General features: G+C 46.4%; 1 protein-coding gene across 1 annotated transcript in view; it reads right to left on the reverse strand.

Annotated features, from left to right (window-relative positions):
• Nucleotides 1–13,984, reverse strand: part of MECP2 (methyl-CpG binding protein 2) — a 409,440-nt gene that overhangs the window by 57,399 nt on the left and 338,057 nt on the right. The gene's annotated exons all lie outside the window — the stretch shown is intronic.

The raw sequence follows: 13,984 nt of genomic DNA on the forward strand, positions 1-13,984 counted from the left end.
TCTTTCAAGGGGTTATGACATACTTCTAGCAGAACGGGACTGGCCACCAGAATTTGTCAGAGAGTGCCCACATGGCGAAGACATCATTATGCCAGCCTTCTCCAACCATGTTCCAGTACATTTAAAATATACTTATGCCAGGAAATGGGCAGTGGCCCAAGCCCCAGCATTATACAAAAATCATGTAGGATGGGATGAGGATTCACCTCACCATAAGATCCAGTTAAAAAATTAACCAACTGCACAAAGGCAGTTTCCAATTAAGCAAGAAGCTAAAAAACAGGTCAGGGAGATTTTAGATCAACTTGAATACCAATTAGTGATTGAAACATGCACTTCATCAATGAACAATCCTTTGTTTCCTGTTTCCAAACCAGACAATACATATCGTCTAGTTTCGGATTACAGACACCTAAACTCTTGTTGTAAAACATTTGCATTGCAAAATGCACATAGTACAGTACTAATGAATAACATTGTGCGTAAAAAACATAAAACCACATTAGATATTTCTAACGGTTTCTTTTGTCAAAACATAGCACCTGAAAGTAGGTATTTGACAGCTTTCTCAATAATGGGGACCCAGGGTCAATTCTGTCATTTCCCTCAGGGATTCAAGAATAGTCCAGGGTTATTCTCAGCAAGGGTAACCGAGTTACTACAAATTTATGATGACAAGGCATTGTCATATGTAGATGATATCTATCTGACAGACGATGACCTGAACAAGCACTTGAACAGAGTGAATACCATTATACTGGGATTTACCTCTGAAGGTTATAAATTCAATTAAAAAAAAAAAAATCGAGAATTGCTCATCTCAACGTCCTTTTCCTAGGATATGAACTAGCAAATGAAGGCAAAAGCCTGGCAGCCAACTTTTTAGAAAAGTGTACACTGCTCCAACCTGCAAAAACAATGAAAAACTTATAATTGATTCTAGGTTTCCTAACTTTTGGAAGAACATACATTCTAAACTACGCAGAAAGGGATAAACCTCTCTACGAATTAATAAAACCTGATTTCAAAATCACACATTGGACACGGGACCACACAGATATCCTGCGTTCACTTCAAGCTGACATGTTAGCAACAAAACACTTACAAACACGCGTAAACGTACGCAACTTAGTGATCCGAATAATTACGGGTCAATGTGGATTCACCTACTTAACTTTTAACGAAGGTGAAAAAGTACCAATTGCATACAAATCACATTTCTATGCAAGCAGAAATGAAATTCACATTGGCAGAAAAAAATCTGACAGCAGTTCAAACCGCTGAAGCAAAATAAAGAGCCCTTGCACAGTGGAAACGCATTATGGTCGTAACCCCTGTACCAGCCTTAGAGGCAGTTACAAAAGCGAGTATTCCAAATGCAAAAGCTATACATCCAAGATGGATACAATGGGTTAATTCTCTTGCTGCAACTGATGTTGAATATGTTTTTGATCCTTATTTGAAAACACAAGCATTCCTGAAATACGGACACGAAATTCCTCTGCCTAATGAAATTCTCCCTCTTGACCAGTACGAATTTATAATTTATACTGACGGATCTGCATAACCCGCTACGGCAAGTAAGCAAGCTTATAGTGCAGCATGCGCGATCATTAAACGTCGTATGTGCGATGGTAAATTTAGACCAATGGTCACAAAAACGCAATCTCTAGGAGATTGTACAGCTCAGCGAGCTGAACTACAAGCACTTAAAATGGCACTTGAAAATACGGATCTCAAATTCCCCACACTGATTGTGTGCGATTCTTTTTATTGTGTTCAATCATACAATGAATACTTACAGAATTGGCTTCAAAATGGTTTCAAAGATGCAAAAGGTGGCACAATTAAGCATAAAACGTTTTGGGAACAGGTACTTCAGTTGCGAAACGGACTACAAAACACTCACATGATACACACGTTGAGTCATCAACATGATGGCGTTCACGTTGAAGGGAATTAATTGGCTGATAAAGCCGTTAAAGGGGCTGAGCAAATGGCTTCCGTAGCTGCAATCCCTCGTTCAAAAACAAAAATAGAGAGTGAAATAATACTGGCTGTCAATGCTTCAAGCAAAGGCAGCGGTGCAGCGTTACCTAAAAAGTTTCCACTCAAATACTCATATATAATTGATGCGAACAATGTTCCGTTTGCTCGAATCCCTGGAGTGGGGGATAGGGTAATACCAAACAAGGAACATAGATTAGGACTAATCATAGCAGCACATGAAGGAATCGCCTCTGCCCATGCAGGTGTTTCTGCCACCGTATCGTTATTAAAACAGAGATACTGGTGGCCAGGCATTAGGAAACAGACCAGGAATTATGTTTTGGACTGCGAAATATGCCAGAAGATGAAAGTCTCTACTGTGAAACGTCCTGCGCAGACGCCCCTGTTAATTTCAGATAAACCATTAGCATGTGTTTACCTGGACCACTGCGGTCCCTTACAAAGGGATGGTAACTATAAATATATCATGGTCGCAGTGGATTCGTGTTCAAGGTTCCTTTGGATGTGGCCTCGGCGCCCGGCTGACGCTCGAACTATTATAAAAGATATGCGAGTCTTTATCGGCACATACGCAATTGGCACACTACATTCTGACCAGGATCCTGTGTTTAGCTCTCGAGCTTACAAAGAAGCCATGGCTAGCTTGGGTGTAGCATTGTGGTATTCTTCTCCATTCCATCCTGAGGGAAATTCTGTTGTGGAAAGAAAAAACCGGGACATAAAGCAGTCTATAACAGCCAGGGTATTAGGTTGGGGTGATGGGTGGGTCAAACATCTTTATGGGGTCCAACGCTCATTAAACAATTTGCCAAGAAGTTCTCTAGGGGGTGTCACTCCATATGAAGTCCTATTTGGAACTAGAGTGTTGATTCCGGACCTTGACATAAAGGGCACAGTGGTGGAAATTAAAAAGTTTGATATCAAAGATCATTTGGCTGTGTTACAGGACTTAAATGAACTAAGATCGAAACACAGCAATGTGTTCCTGAAGCCAACCACCACTGGGGAAAAACCAACCGTCCCAGCAAGGCCTGTCTGGATCCCAAAGCTTGGTGATCTAGTCAGAGAAAAGATCACGGACAAGAAGGAATTTGGGCCTTCTTACAGACAACTAGTACCTGTCCTAGCAATCCACGGATCAAGAACAGTACTACTGCCGCCCCTTGCTGGTAAAAAGGAGAAAAGATTTGTGTCCATCGACCTGATCAAACTACACTTATTTAAAATTTCATTAAGTGACTTTATTACCTCTAGCACGTTTTCTGATGATTGGGACTTCGAGACTGTTAATAACATGATGTCTGATCTAGAGTTGTCTGCAGTATTCACAAATCATGAATATTTAGAGGGTTCATCAGACTATGAACAAATGTATTGCTATAATCACTATGGTAATCATTTCTTGCATGAAACTGCATCACCTAGAAATGTATTTATGTATAACCAATGGGAACATTGTCCTACACCTCCAAAGGGTAGCTCAAAAACTTTTGCAATGAAATTTCCATATTTTTCAGGGTTCAACTTATCAAATCCAGAAACGTTTTATTTTAAGAATGTAAATAAAACAGGAACGAAAAATATGTTAACCAATACGAAACAGATTTATTCTGCAGCCTTTATTGCCCAACTGTCTAGACAGGGTTTCGACTTTTGGAAAGATAACATTGAGACAAAATCTGTCTGGGGTACAAAAGTTTGACAAGTGCAGGGGTAGAGCTTTGTTTAGAGCACGGCTACTCATAGTATGGCCCGCGGGCCGTCAGCGGCCCGGCAAGCCTTCCATGGCAGCCCGCGGACCTTGCAGACATCCTACCTGTGTTTTAAAAAAAAAATTAAATAGTGTCAGCAAACACTGCCGGGTGCAGCAGCCCGGACTCTGAGACTCTGCTCTGTGGGGGCCCGGGGGATTCCAGTGATTGTCAAAGTGGAGATGCAGGGGCCTAAGAGGTGAAATACAACAAAGCTTTATTACCATGTAAATGGTCTTTTAAAGACCTGTGAAGTATTCGGGTGCGGCTGTGTGTGCGCGCGCTGGGAAGCTGTCTACATCGGGACTTCACTTTACACATTGTTCGAGTGGTGATAGCACCGTTAGCAGGGAGCCTGCTTATCAAGGCGGGACTGCCTTTTTGTTCTTTCTCTGATACTTTACTCACAACGTGATTTTACTGTTCTCATCACCCAATACATACTCGAGTTGTGTTTGTTCTGGTCCCATACGTACCGCGGACATCTAACATTCTTAAGATCATTTTAGATTTAATTTGATCCATGATACTGCCTTGATAAAGTCTGCGTACATATTTTGGTACAAGACGAAACACGTGTTGGCCTGATCTTAATTATTTGCTGCTGGGAAATCTTCTACTAAAGAATAAAAAGAAGAGCAATTTACAATAGCGGCGGAAAATTTTTCTGTAAATACAAGCACTTGTGACTCTGTAGTGTGGGCGAAGTTCGCCAAATTGAAATGTGATAGGGAGTGCTATTGCTGAAACAATTTGTACTTTGATTAACAGGTTTTTGATCTGTTACCAGCACTGTGGGGTAATCGGTGCTCCAGCTTGTACAGCACCCCTTTTTCAGTAACCATCTAAGCGCTTTATTTTATTTTATTTTAGGTTTTTATAGAGCGCGTAGTCACCCTCGAGTATCCCAGCGCTGAAACCTCGGACTCCTAAGGAGGGGGCAAAGAGAAGCTGCTGACGAATCAGGGAAAAAGAAGGGTTAGAAGTGCGGTTCATCCCTTTTTGAGGGATTGCTATTACCCTTCATTTCTATTAACTAATATTTGAAGCCAATGAGGCTGGCTTCTTCTGTTTTTTTCATGTAAAGCAATCGAAGTTCACAAGTTGCTCTGAAATCTTTTCTTTTTAAAGTTCTTTATTTTTCTCTTCGGAAACGAAATATATGTACAGGCAGCCGACACGTGTTTCATCCCATGGACTTTCTCAAGGCTAATATAAGTCGATGTATCCAAATAGCTATTCCTTAATTGGTGAAATAAATAAACGACTGGTTGAAGAGTAAGTGGTCCACATTGTGTCACTAGTCCTGGAAAGCATTAATTGTGCAGTTGTCACTTCAGTAGTCAATATGACCAGGTCCTAATAAACCTTTTAAAGTTCCTTTGTCTCAGATCTGGCAAAGAGTTAGGAACAACTTGGTCAAGTTGCAACATGGTCAGTCTCAATTACGTTCTATAATGCTATTAGGCTGGACCGTCCAAAACTTGCGTTCAGGCTATGTGCTTTGGCGTTTAATCAACACTACGGTTTTCAGAATTCAATCTCACTGATAAATAGATCAGACTGGCACAAAGGGGAGCAGACTATACGATGCTGAGCATTGAAAAACTGGAGAAATTACCATTCACGGTGGCAGAAAAAACAGCTACTGAGTGGATCATACATGGTAAAATTACTCTGCCTGTTACAACTTTCCATTTTCAATATTGCCTAAAACATATACCAGCAGGCAAATATGAAAGGTTGGGTAAAGAATACATCAAGACATCTTGGGAGTTACCTTACACGCATAGATGTTGGAGTGGGGGGCATGAAGTGTTTCTTAGCGGTACTGATTGTGAAAATGCACTATGCGGTTCTCTCCTTTGTCAGGGTATTAATTTACACGGGGCCTGCGATGGTTCCACTACAAACTTATCCTGTCACCTGCAAGGCTCACCAGCTGCAGTGATTAATCCAAGTTTTGGATTACTTTCAAATGGAAGTTACCTCATGTTGAATGATCACAGCTGCTGTGGCATGTTGCCATGTATCCCATATCTAGTAACGGTTACATCCAGGGTGACTTGCTGTATGCAAGTCTTGTTTCCACAAATACAGACAGTCAGGGAGTCGCCTCTATGGCCTTCACTGAACATCTCTGCTATACTAATTGATACTCTAAGCAGAATGAAAGCCATTCTTTTACAACAAACTGTGCCACTGACCTCGGCCAAAGAAACCTATGATCTACAAGTCGCAAGGACTTCTGCCGAATACAAACTGCCCTATACATTTCTCAGAAATGTTGCAACGCATCTTAAACATGTCTGATATGAGCGGTATTATACATGTATTTAAGACCATGTGTTCAGGACTGTTAGCACCTTTTCAAGCAGTCCTCGGAATAATTCCCAACTTTGTGCACTCTGTGTTTGGCAGACTGCCACTACTTTTTGGACTCGTTGCAGGGATATTTTTGCTCCTACTGCTATGATATGGCATGCCAAATCACCGACGTTACTCCGAGCAGCATAGAGAGAGCTCTACGAGAATTAAATACCACATGGTTTCTGTCATTCAGACCAATCTGGCAAGATTGCATCTTACCTGTTCTACGCTGCCTGCTTTGCAGTGAAGAATGCGTGCTAGACATCTGTCTAACACTCCTATCAGTCATGCCTACGGATCTCGATACTGTGCTGGACCCGGTAACGGCCCAAGCTGTGTGTTGTCCCCAGCGGCTACCAATCCTGATGACGGCATTCATTGAGATCTCACAGACGCAAATTGCTACTGCTGTGGTACGAGAGGAAACAACAGGCACGTAGGTAACATCCGATTCGAATATTGCTGATGAGACCCATGCTGAAGGCGATGCTTCTCATCTATGTGCGTTTAGTCTTCTAAACGAGGTAATTTAACTTTCACCTACAACGGTAGACGACTTTTTGTCTACAGTATTAGACGATTTCATGTTTTCTCCATCCTCATACACTGACTTTTGATTCGGCCGACTGTGTACCGGGAAGACTCTGAATTTGGCCTTCATTTTTCAAAACAAAGACTAAACTTGGAACATTTTCCTATGATAATTTTTTTTTCTTCCAAATTTGAATTTGTCTTTTTATGGCACAGTAATCTTCTTCTAGTAGAACTATTCATAGAGAAGGAGTAGTTTCTTACCTGTAACTCCAGTTCTGTAGTAGGGGTATCTCTGTTATAGTCATAATCTATGAATAGTCCCGCCCATGTGCGGGGACCCCGGAGCAATCAAAATATCTCTTAAGGTGTCCTGCATTTGCAAACCTGCAAAGACACTTAAGAGATAGACAAAATAATACAGCCTAATAACAATATGGCTGCACGGGCCAGCACTTCCTCTGAAGTGAACACAAAAGCCAAAATAAAGTTTAAATGTCATTTTTATTCACATCTGACATGTTCCTTTATTGTATCACACTCCCTTCACCAAAATCCCTTTAAACAATAGAGAGGAAGGGGTGGACAGACAAGCCCTATAGGCTGTCATTATGTGTCTGCTAAAGGGATACCGTGCCTTTAAGGAACTCTCCATAGACCCCCGGTATCCCAGGATGCACAGCTAAAGCAAGTTACTTTCAGTTCTTTTTGAAGGTGTATAACAACAGGCCTGATACTGCCAGTTTTACTCCACCGGGGAGGAGGGAGGGTCGCTTATGACTATAACAGAGATACCCCTACTACAGAACTGGAGTTACAGGTAAGAAACTACTCCTTCTGTAGTAGGGGATCTCTGTGTATAGTCATAATCTATTAATAGAATGGCAAGCTCATCCCAACCAACAAACAGCGGTGGAGTAAAAACCAAACACCAACAAATTACTGTGCAAACAAATTCCTCAGCGAAGCCTGTCCAACCTGCGCATCTGCCCTAGCATCAGAATCCAGGCAGTAATGCTTTGTAAACGTATGGACCGACTTTCAGGTGGCAGCCTTACAAATGTCAGCAATTGGAACATTCCTAAGCAAAGCTGTAGTCGCTGCTTTGCCCCTAGTCGAATGCGCTGTAGGCTTACCCCCTAACGTCTTATTAGCTTTCTGTTAACAAAGCTGAATACAGGACACAATCCATCTGGAGATGGACTGTTTTGAGGTAGCTAGACCAGTTCTTACTGAACCATAATTCACAAACAGTTGATCCGACCTGCGGATGTCTTTTGTCTTATCTAGATAGAATTTCAACACCCTACGCACATCTAATGAATGCAGAGACCTCTCCGCCGGAGAGGAGGGATGCTGAAAAAATGTAGGCAAAGTTATCATTTGATTTACATGGAAATCAGATATCACTTTAGGTAAAAACTTAGGATGAGTACGCATCACCACTTTAGAAGCATGGAATAAAGTATACGGCTCTTGACAACACAGAGCCTGAATCTCACTTACTCTCCTGGCCGATGTAATGGCCACAAGGAAGGCGGCTTTCCAGGACAAATGCTGCAGAGAAGCCTTATGAATAGGCTCAAAAGGCTCCCTCATTAATCTGGACAACACCACGTTCAATTCCCATGGTGGAGAAGGTCGTCTAACAGGGGGAAACACCTTACGCAAACCCTCCAAAAAATCTTTAATCACAGGGATTTGAAAAAATGAGGTTTGGGAAGGGCCCTTTCTATACGCAGTCAAAGCTGCGAGATGAACTTTAATAGACTGAAAATTAAGCCCAGATTGAGCTAACTGCAGCAGATAAGGCAAAATAACATCTTCTTTACAGCATGTAGGGTCGATGTCCTTTGCCTTGCACCATAAACAGAATCTCTTCCACTTATAGGCGTAAGAAGTCCTCGTAGACGGTCTCTTCGCCTCTTTCAAGATCTCCATACAGTCCTGAGGTAGGTTCAAGTGTCCATACTGCACTAGCTCAGGAGCCATGCTGCCAAACTCAAGGACGAGAGATTGGGGTGAACCATCTGTCCTCCGAACTTCGTGAGAAGGTCCGGCCGATACGGCAGGCGCCGGTGTGGCAGAACAGACCGGTGAAGAAGGTCGGTGAACCACCATTGCCTCGGCCACTCCGGAGCAATCAGGATCATCCTGGCTCTGGATTGCGACAGCTTGATCAGCACCGCCGGAATCAGGGGAATGGGTGGAAAGGCGTAGAGAAAGCTGTTGGACCAGCTGATCCATAGGGCATTCCCCAGTGTCCCTGGTTGGTAGTACCTGGACGCGAAGTCGCGGCATTTGCTGTTTTCTGCCATAGCGAACAGATCGATGTCCGGAGTGCCCCACTCTGCGAAGACGTCTCTTAGCACGTCGTCGTTTAGCACCCACTCGTGATTTTCTTGAACGAGCATGCTGAGCGCATCGGCTTGGGCATTCTGCACTCCCGGCAGATGGGTTGCCGTGATCGTTAGGTTCCTGGCCACCAGCCAATTCCAGATCGTCTGTGCCTCCCGAGACAGCGTGCGTGAACGGAAGCCACCCTGCTTGTTGAGGTAATACATGGTAGTAGTATTGTCCGTCTGAACTAGCAGGGAGTTCGTCGTGAAGGAGGGATGGAACGCCTTCAGGGCCAAGTGTACTGCTCTGAGTTCCAAAAAGTTGATGTGATAAGTCATCTCCGTCTGTGACCATATCCCCTGAATCTGAAGAGGGCCCGAATGCGCTCCCGAGCCCTGGAGAGACGCATCGGTCACTATAGTCTGGACCGGAATATCCTTGTGAAAGGGAGTCCCCTTGCAAACATTCTCTGAGGAGCACCACCATTTCAGAGATTGGAGAGCGTGTTGGGACAGATGAATCGTGTCCTCCAAACGCCCCCGCCTCTGGTCCCATTGATCCTCCAGACACTCCTGCAGGGGCCGCATATGCAGACGTGCATTGGGGGTGAGAAAGATGCAGGAAGCCATCGACCCCAGTAAAGAGGACACCGTCCTCACTGTAGGAGAGTGGGCTGAGAGGAGGCGCAGGGCCTTCCCACGGATCGATAAGCGTCTCTCCTCCGAAGGACACACGCTTGCGTTCAAGGTATTGACTGAGGCCCCCAAGTACTGGAGACACTGCACAGGGATCGGCACTGACTTCGACATGTTGATGTGCAGCCCCAGGCGATGAAGCAAGGCAGCTGTCCTGTTGAAGTGACACTGGGCTTCCCGGAACGTGGAAGCCTTGATCAGCCAATCGTCCAGGTATGGATACACAAACACTTTGTTCTTCCGCAAGTGTGCTGCCACCACTGCCATGCACTTGGAGAACGTCCGTGGTGCAGACTTCAGACCAAACGGGAGTACTGTATACTGGTAATGGTTGTTGCCTACCAGAAACCTCAGGAACTTGCGATGCTTTGGTGCGATCGGCACATGAAAGTAAGCGTCCTGCAGATCTATGGCGCACAGCCAGTCTCCTCGATGCAACTGAGGGTAAATCTGATGCAGGGACAACATACGGAACTTTTCTCTGCGGATCCACTTGTTTGCTTGAAGCAGATCTAGAATAGGCCTGAACTCGTTCTTGTCCTTTTTTCTGACGAGAAAGAACCTGGAGTAAAGGCCTTTTCCTGTTTGCCTCAAAGGAACAGTTTCTATCGCCTTCTTCCTTAACAGAACGTCCGCCTCCCACTGGAGCTCCCGCACCATGTAGGGAGAGCGCACTGGTGGAATCTGTGGAGGCGGGCTGGTGAAACGAAGACTGTATCCATTGCAAACAATATTCAGCACCCACTTGTCCTGAGTTATTGTCCTCCACTCTGCCAGGTAGTATTGAATACTTCCCCCCCACCGGAGCGGGTAACGGACGAGGGGGAAGTGACCTTTCAGGGCTTCGACCCGGCCGGGCCTTTGTTCCCCGACGAGGATTGATGCTGGCCTCTGCCCCTCTGGCGCTTCTGAAAGGACTGCCTCGGGAACTGTTGTTGTTGCTGGTGCTGTTGTTGGTGACCAGACTGACGCCCTTGACCGCGTTGCTTAGAATAACGCCTGCCATAGGAACGGAATGACTTCTTCTGCTCCTTGGGTTCTTCCAACCCCACGGCTTTCAGGGTTTCTGCTTCGGCCTTCATGCGGGCCATCTCGTCATCCGCATGAGACCCGAACAACGTCGAGCCAGAGAAGGGCAAGTTAGCAATCTTTTGCTGCGCTTCAGGTTTTAGAGAGGTAAGCCTCAGCCAGGAATGTCTCCTCATGTGTACTCCATGACAGTACCAATGGGCCGCCAGCAACGATACATCCCCCGTCGCACTGATGATCTGGTTGGAGACCATCATGCCCTCGTTCAGCACCTCCTGGAAGTCCTCCCTTCTGTCCCTAGGCAGGGAGGCAGCAAACTGTTGCAGAGAGTCCCAAAGCGATCGGTCATAGCGACCCAGCAGGGCGGAGGCACTAGCAGCCTTCATAGTCGTGGCCGACGTAGAGCACATTCTCCTCCCCAAGGAGTCCATCTTGCGACTCTCCTTATCCGGAGTAGCCGTGGAAGAGTTCGTCCTCGAGTGTTGTTTACGAGCCGCAACCACAATGACAGAGTCCGGGGGAGGGTCCACCCTGAGGAACGCCGGGTCCGAATCAGGGGCCCTGTACTTCTTCTGCAACCGTGAGGGAGCAGACTTCACCACGGCTGGTGTCAAGAAGACCTCCATGGCTGGTTCCTCCAAACCCGGAACCAAAGGAAGGAGGGGGCGTGACAGGTGAGCCTTGTGCAATGTCTCAAATATCACCGAGGTAGTGGGAACCGGGACTGCTACTGAGATTCCCAATTTCGCCGGCCCCCTCATCAGCACATCCTGGAAAGTGGCAATATCATCCACCGGCGAGATTCGAGTAGGCGGAGTTTCCGACAACGAGGGGGAGAGCCGTCCATTGCCAGAAGAGTCCGTATACCTCGTGCCTCTGGAACGAGATCTATACCTCCGTCGTCCATGCCTTGTGTGAGTGGACGACCTGTGTCTACTCCGTGACCTCCGGCGAGATCAAGAGCGTGACCTCGGTCTGCGTGGAGCCTTAGGAATCGCCGGTAGCCGAGGAGACGGCGGGAGCTGAGGCACCGGCGGTGGCGGAGGTCGCTGAGGAGGAGGAGGAGGCGGAGGCGGAGGAGGCGTAGGAGGCTTCTGAGGCAGCGGCTGAGGGAGAGGCTGCGGAGCTCCATCACTCCTTGCAGGAGAACCTGGACCAGCACTGTCCGGACTCCCGTCCACCCTGCTCTTCTTGGCGGGCCTATCCCGTGCTGAAGTAAACGAGGGGGAGCGCCGTCGTCTCCTAGATCCATGACTGGAGATCGTAATCACCGAAGACGTGTTACCAGATGTCACCGACGTCGAACTGGTCGTTGACCTCGTATGGCGACTCCTCGCCTTTCGGCGTCCCCTCGACGTCGAACGGTGGCCCCTCGACGTCGAACGTCGGTTCGACGGAGAGTCTCTCGACGTCGACGGTGAACGATGTCTCCTCGACGTCGATCACCTTCGCCTCGACGGCGATCCGTGCCTCGATGTCGATCTCTGTCGCCTCGACGGCGATCTGTGCCTAGACGGCGATCTGTGCCTCGACAGCGATCTGTGCCTCGACGGCGATCTGTGCCTCGACGGCGATCTGTGCCTCGACGGCGATCTTCTTCGTCTCGACGGCAGTCGCCGGTGTCTCGGCGTCGATCCATCGAGGGGCTCGGTACGACGCCGATGGTGTGTCGACGTCGACCGTGGAATCCTCGACGGCGACCTAGTCCTAGGTCTCGCCGGCCCCTCTCTCGACGTCGAACGTCGAGAACGCCGCGATCCAGAGCCCTGGATCGACGGCGAACACACCGGTGCTTTACCTCTCGCCGTAGACGTCGTCGCCTTCGACGTCGAACGCGACCTACCAGCCGGTAGGCGTCGTTTCTGCTCCTTTTTCTGCCCGGAGGCCCCTCCAGTGGCTGAAGCATGGGCAGAGGAAGGGGAATGAGATCCTCCATGCCCCGAAGTCCCACCTGTCCTCTGCTTCTCCTGTCCCTGGAGGCGAATCTTCTCTCTGTCCCTCAGGGTCCTCTTGGAGAAGGTCTTGCAGATGGCACATGTAGCAGGGACATGTGAGGATGACAAGCAGAGGATACAGACATCATGTGGGTCCGTCTTGGCCTTTTTCCTCCCACACTCAGGGCATTTATCAATAAAGCCATGCTAAGAGTGGGCAAATTGCACCAAATTGCAGGATGCAGTAGAGAAAGGCTCTAGACGTCGAATGAACACACTATTTTATCCAAAAAACCAACATTTAGTCCAAATATCCACCCAAAAGGGTAGAGCTCAAGCTCCAGGGTCCTGCTAGCAGGAGCCGGAAAAAAGAACTGAAAGTAACTTGCTTTGGCTGTGCATCCTGGGATACCGGGGGTCTCTGGAGAGTTCCTTAAAGGCACGGTATCCCTTTAGCAGACACATAATGACAGCCTATAGGGCTTGTCTGTCCACCCCTTCCTCTCTATTGTTTAAAGGGATTTTGGTGAAGGGAGTGTGATACAATAAAGGAACATGTCAGATGTGAATAAAAATGACATTTAAACTTTATTTTGGCTTTTGTGTTCACTTCAGAGGAAGTGCTGGCCAGTGCAGCCATATTGTTATTAGGCTGTATTATTTTGTCTGTCTCTTAAGTGTCTTTGCAGGTTTGCAAATGCAGGACAGTTTAAGAGATATTTTGATTGCTCCGGGGTCCCCGCACATGGGCGGGGCTATTCATAGATTATGACTATACACAGAGATCCCCTACTACAGAACAGACTTCTTTGATACACTTGCAGAGACAATATGTCACCTTGTCAAACAAGGTTGATTTATCTAACTTGACATGAAATGGTTTCGGCTTTTTTTTCTTCTGTATTTACGAGCCATTTCATAATGAATATATGTATGTTCATTCATTTAGCATTCAATGTAAATATATGCTTAGAATGAAACATTGCATTGATATGTACAGCACCAGTGCATTTTATGCATGACAACAGTTTTTATGCATTTTACAAATGTATTTTTAGACAGGTTCTTAGCCATCCATATGTAGCTATGTTTTAGGTTTAAATCTTTTATTAAAGGTTTTTAACAAAGGAAAAAATAGCGTCAAGCAATTTACACATTCCCGGCCTAAGCGGGAGCAGAATCAGCTGAGCTCGCCTCCACCACCAAAAGTTGGGGGGAAGCCAAAGAGGTGCATGCTAGTCCTATCAGTTACACCCCCCCCCCGTAACCCAAGGATACCTAAGGAGGCGTAAGTATCGGGGACACGTCAGCTCCCTGAATTCCT

The sequence above is a fragment of the Triturus cristatus genome, chromosome 10, assembly GCF_964204655.1.
Source record: "Triturus cristatus chromosome 10, aTriCri1.1, whole genome shotgun sequence".
Taxonomy (NCBI): Eukaryota; Metazoa; Chordata; class Amphibia; order Caudata; family Salamandridae; genus Triturus; species Triturus cristatus.